The sequence below is a fragment of the Pteropus medius genome, unplaced genomic scaffold (genome assembly GCF_902729225.1).
Source record: "Pteropus medius unplaced genomic scaffold, Ma_sr-lr_union100, whole genome shotgun sequence".
Taxonomy (NCBI): Eukaryota; Metazoa; Chordata; class Mammalia; order Chiroptera; family Pteropodidae; genus Pteropus; species Pteropus medius.
In genome coordinates, this window is record NW_024344371.1 from 2362608 (window position 1) to 2368607 (window position 6000).

The following is a 6000-nucleotide window of genomic DNA, read 5'->3' on the forward strand; positions in this document are numbered from 1 at the left end:
AATGGTCTAGATTATTTTTATTATTGATGTTTTACTTACAGACTATTTAGACAAATTATGAGCATGATCTTAATAGATTGTACCAAAAGTCCAAATTCTTCCTGTTCAGTGAGTATTTGTTGAGCACCTACTACTATGTGCCAGCTCCTGACCTACGGAGCTGAAGGGGAGTCTCTGCTGTCAGGGAATTAATGCCAACAAGCAACGTACCCCAGGACAGGCAGCACCATCAATACGCCTGTGTAGCACCTGAGCATTTAAAAACACTTGTTCCATACCTATTGTCTTATATGTCAGTTCAATAGGTTAGTCAGAGAAGGCCTCATATTTATTATCCCCATTGTACTGATGAGGAAAATAAAAGCCAGAGATGTTAAATAATTTGTCCAAAGAAGTAAGTGGTAGAGCGGAGACAACACCATGTCATCTCTCAATATATCCTAATTTACTGAATGTTCGCTTCCTTAGCATTTTAGCAATAATCAGCTTCAAACTATCATGTCTGTAAAGTGTGGATAGTCTACGGCCATGCCACCCTGAACAAGCCCGATCCCGTCTGATCTCGGAAGCTAAGTAGGGTCAGGCCTGGTTAGTACTTGGATGGGAGACCACCTAAGAAGAACAGGTGCTGTAGGTGTAAAAGAATGAAAAATAAGGGATTGTAAGCTGACAAGGTCGTTGCAATCTGTGAGGTCAACCAAGGGTTGCCTCCCCTAAAAAAAAAAAAAAAAGTGTGGATATCGTAGAGTCAGAATCCCCACCTTCGCCCTTTTTTTCTCAGGATACCCTCATGTGTGACTTGTCCTTTAGGAATATGCTTGACTGGACCACTGCTTCAGGGGAAGTTCTGACTCTCCACCCATCTGTCATTCATTCATTGAGCCAACAAATATTTTCTGAGTGCCTATTATATGCAGAAACTGTGCTGGGTGCGGGCGATAAAGTAGTGAACAAAGCAAGCAAAAGCACGTACTCTCACAGGGTTTACTTTCTAGCTGGCGAGACAGATAATAATAAACATAATAAACAAGTGAGCAACATGGTGTGTTAGGGGAAGTGGAGCCAGATCAGGGGGATCTGGAGTTCTGGGAGAAAGGCTGCGATATTCAGTCCATGAGATTTCTGCAAATAGCGAGTTAGTGAATACTGAGCCATTGCTTCTAGGAGAAATGCAGGATTAGATTGCTGTGAGCTTTTAGTCACAACATCTTTGTCAATCACTCAATACCCAAGCTTGTTTTAAAGAGACGCTTATTTAATAGACATTGTTTATTCATTAATATTGAACTCATGGCCAATAGCACTGTAACTCAGGCCTGAGTGAAGCAATTCTCACATATAGGTTTTTGCTCTAAGGCATGTCACAGCCTTCTCATGCCTGGGAACACCAGACAGCCCTCTAGCAATATGCTTGGAGGGCATTTTAAACAGTGCAATCACCAGGAAAAAGCACAAAAGTACAAAAGACACGACACTAGGTAGACTGTGAAAAACACTTGTTTACAAGCAGTGTGAGAGCTGAAACAAGATGGCAGATTGCTGCCTGCTCCATCTCAGGTGGACATGTGGGTGACGAGCGGCTCGATTTTGTTGCTGCTCTGAGCTTGTCTGTGCATGACTGTAAAAGCGCCTCAAGTGTTGATTCTGAGGTTACAAATGAACTTTAGTGAGTAGGTAAGTTCACAAATACAGAATCAGCAAACAGGATTAACCATAAGTGGGGTGATCAGAGTAGGCCTCTTTAAGAGGGTGACACTTGGTGAAGACTTAGAGGAGTGGACGTGAGTCATATGAGTGGGTATCTGGAGAAGTGTTCCAGAAAGAGGCTTCGCTGGTGAATTCTATCAAATAGTCAAAGAAAATTTAATACCCATTTTTCTTAAAGTCTTACAGACATTAAAGAGGAGGGAATGCTACTAAACTAATTTTATGAGGCAACATTTCCCTGACACCAAAACTGGATGAGGACAACACACACCCACACACATTAAAGGCCAATACAATACTTCTGATGAACATAGATGCAAAAATTCTCAACAAAATATTATCAAACTGAATACAGTACATTAAAAGGGTCAAACACCACAATCAACGGGGATTTATTCCAGGGATACACGGATGGTTTGACATCCTTAAATAAGTGAATGTGATATACCAACCACATTAACAAAATGATGGATAAAAATCATATGATCATCTCAATAGATGCAGAAAAAGCATTTGACAAGATACAACATCCATTTATGATAAAAACTCTCAATAAAATGAGCAAGAAGGAAAGTACCACAATATATTAGAGGTCACATATGACAAACCAACAGCTAATATACTCAGTAGTGAAAAAACTGCAAGCTTTTCCTCAAAGATCAGGAACAAGACAAGGATGCTCACTCTTACCACTTATTCAACATAGTATTATTGAAAGTCCTAGTCAGAACAATTAGGCAAACATAAATGAATGAATGAATGAATGAATGAATGGCATCTGAATTGGAAAGACATAAAACTTATTTGTGGAAGACATACTTTTATATATTGAATACCCTAAAGATTCCATGAAAAACCTATTGTAAATACTAAACAAATGCAGTAAAGCTGCAAGATACAAAACCAATATACAAAAATCTATTTCGTTTTTATATACTAACGACAGACGATCAGAAAGAAAAATCAAGAAAACGATCCCATTTACAATCACAAGAAAAAGAATAAAATGCCGAGAAATAAACTTAGCAAAGGAGGTGAAAGACCTATACACTGAAAACTACAAGATACTGTTGAAAGAAGTTGAAAAAGATACAAAGAAATGTAAAGATATTCTGTGCTCATGGAAGAATTAGCATTGTTAAAATGTCCATATTTCATAAAGCATCTACAGATTCAGTGCAATCCCTATCAAAATCTCAATGGCATTTTTCATAGAACTAGAACAAATAATACTAAAATATGTACGGAACCACAAAAGACCTGGAATAGCCAAAGCAATCCTGAGAGAAATAAGAATAAAACTGGAGTTATTACACTTCATGACTCCAAACTATACTACAAAGCTATACTTATCAAAACAGTATGGTATTGCCAGAAAAACAGATACACAGACCAATGGAACAGAATTGAGAGCCCAGAAATAAACGTATATATGGATAACAAATTTATGACAGAGAAGCCAAGAATATACAATGGAGAAAGGAAAGTCTCTTCAATAAATGGCATTGGGAGAACTGGATAGCTACATGCAAAAGAATGAAACTAGACCACTATTTTATACCATGCACAAAATCGACTCAAAATGGATTAAGGAGTTGATTGAATGTAAGACCTGAAACCATAAAATACATAGAAGAAAATACATAAGCACTAAGCTTTTGGACATCGGTCTTAGTGATGTTTTTGTGGATTTGACTCTAATGGCAAGGGAAACAAAAGCAAATGAATGGGACTGCATCAAACTAAAAAGCTTCTGCACAGCAAAGGAAATCACCAACAAAAACAAGGCAACCAACCAAATGGGAGAAGATATTTGCAAATGATATTTTTGATAAGGGGTTGGTATAGTATATATATGTATGTATGTATATACATATATATGTAATATATATATTGTATATATACATAAACTCATAACTCAATTACAAAACCCGATTAAAAAATGGGCAGAGGATCTGAATAGACATTTCTCCAAGGAAGACATACAGATGGCCAAAAGGCACATGAAAAGATATTTGACATCACTAATTATTAGAGAAATGCAACTCAAAACCACAATGAGGTATAATCTCAAATCTATTAGAATGGCTGTTATCAAAAAGACAAAAAATAAGTATTGAGAGGATGTGGAATACTAATCAACCATAGAAAAGATGAAATTTGCAACAACATGGATGGACCTTAAGGGTATTATGCTAAGTGAAATAAGTCACACAGAAAGGGACAACAACTGTACGATTTCACTTGGAATATTTTTGAAAAGTAGCAAATGAACAAACAAATAAGAAAAACTCGTAGATACAGACCACGGATTGATGGTTACCAGAGGGGACAAAGGGGAGAGGGCAACATGGATAAATGCGCTCAAATGTGTGGTAGTGGATGGAAACTAGACTTTTGGTGATGGGAACACTGTGGAGTTTTCAGATGTCAGACTGTAAGATTGTACACATGAAACGTATATACTGTTATTAACCAATGCTGCATCAGTTAAAAAAAAGAACTTTCCAGCACCTCCTCTGCCCCTAAGCCACTCTCACTTCACAAATGGAACTTGACCGCTTTGTTTGCAGCGTCTAAAAGAGAGCTGAACGTAGGATCACAGTACCCAGTGCCCATCTGATGATGAGCTACAGCTTGAAATTGAACTAATTGAAGCTTTAGTTTCGATAAAGCAATTTGGCATTCTGAATTATTAGTTTTGCACAGTCAAATTATTTTAAATATAGTGTGTCAGTAATTAGACAGAAGAATACTCACTTCATTGTTTCTTTCTGAATAAAAGGTATGTATGTTTCCTTACTAAGTTGTGAGTTTCCTTTTTATGGCCACGATCATGGCCCTTGAGAACCATATCATTCACCTTGACTGGGAAGGAGAAAGTGGCTAAACAGATGCTTGCATGAAGATATTTGTATCTGAAGCAGAGTGTAGAAGTAATTCATGTCACGTTGCTGCACTGCCTTAATGAATACAGAAAATACTTTAGGTAATGCATTATTAAAGTCACACGCAGCAGAGCTTCTGCGTATACAATCTGAGCGTGAACTTATTAGCATTTCAGTTTGATACCTCTTTTAGATTTAATTAGATTTCAGGCTTCAATCAGTTTATTAAATGAATTTCTCACTGCTTAAAAGGTGTAATATGTTCACGACAGTAGCTTTTCATCACTTTCTTCTTAATTCCTCATGCACCAAGCAGATCTCCACTTTTATCTTGGAGTCAAAGCCAGAGGTTATCTTGCAAAGGTACTGCGCTGTATAAATGTAGCCTCTTTTGTGCTTAGAGACGCTGGGGCCATAGGGAAGGTCGCTTTTTGTTTTTTAGTCCATATTGTCTGACGTGAATGTACCTTTTAGAGATTTACTACCAGTAAATTTAACGGATACACAATAATAACACTATTGTTGGCCCTTTGTCACTGTGAAGCTTTCTACTGTTATTTTGGCATGAAATCCACAAACCTCTATTTCTACTGTAATGAAGACAGCATTAAGACTATTCAAATTATAGGTAATGCATCAGACTGTGTTAGTGATTCTCAGGATGAGCTGGAGAGCTAGTTCACAAAATGCTGTAACTCCGTGATGTTCCACCTTTGTTTAGAAGAGTAGAGAGAATGCTTCTCTGAGCCACCGGCGGATTCTAATGCCTTGTTATTACTGCCTGCCTGCATGAGCCACAGTCAGCTGTTGGACCGCTGGGCCCTGATGGCTTCATCTGTGAGATGGGGCTCCTGATAGCTTCTCATCCTAAGGCAGAGAGAGGTCTGCTTGATTTCTGACGGTTCCTTCTAGCTTTAGGTTACGTGTGTGTATGACTGTGTGAGAGGTAAGGGGAAGTGGTGTGAAAAATTAGATCAGTTTCTGATTATGTTTATCAACCATGACCCAGATAATTAATGTCTATGATACAAAGTAGAAGAAGTGATATTATCTGATATATTTTTAATTTCTAAATGAACTGGGACCTCAGATTAAAAGTCAGCTGTGGCCAGCTCAATGAAGGAAGTTTTTTTTAATATGTAGAATTTATCTCCAAATGTATTTCATTTTGAAGTTCAGTTGGAAAGAGGATTAAAGTAAAATAATATTAAGTATAAATCTATTTCTATAATGTAAATTTTTCTGTAGTATAGGGAGAAATCCATTTTTGCCAACAGAGCAAAAGCTATATTCAAAATGCTGTGAATTCACAATTTAGGGGAAAAAAAATTAGTTAAGAAGCAAAGCCAGAGACAGAATGACATTGTGGCTGATTTGCAGGCTCATCTTTGATCAGAGGGCTCAT

General features: G+C 37.4%; 1 protein-coding gene and 1 pseudogene across 6 annotated transcripts in view; both read left to right on the forward strand.

The window, feature by feature from the left end:
• The window catches only part of HHAT (hedgehog acyltransferase), a 177253-nt gene that overhangs the window by 91375 nt on the left and 79878 nt on the right, over positions 1–6000 (forward strand). The window lies entirely within an intron of this gene.
• Positions 519–637, forward strand: LOC120608617 (uncharacterized; annotated as a pseudogene).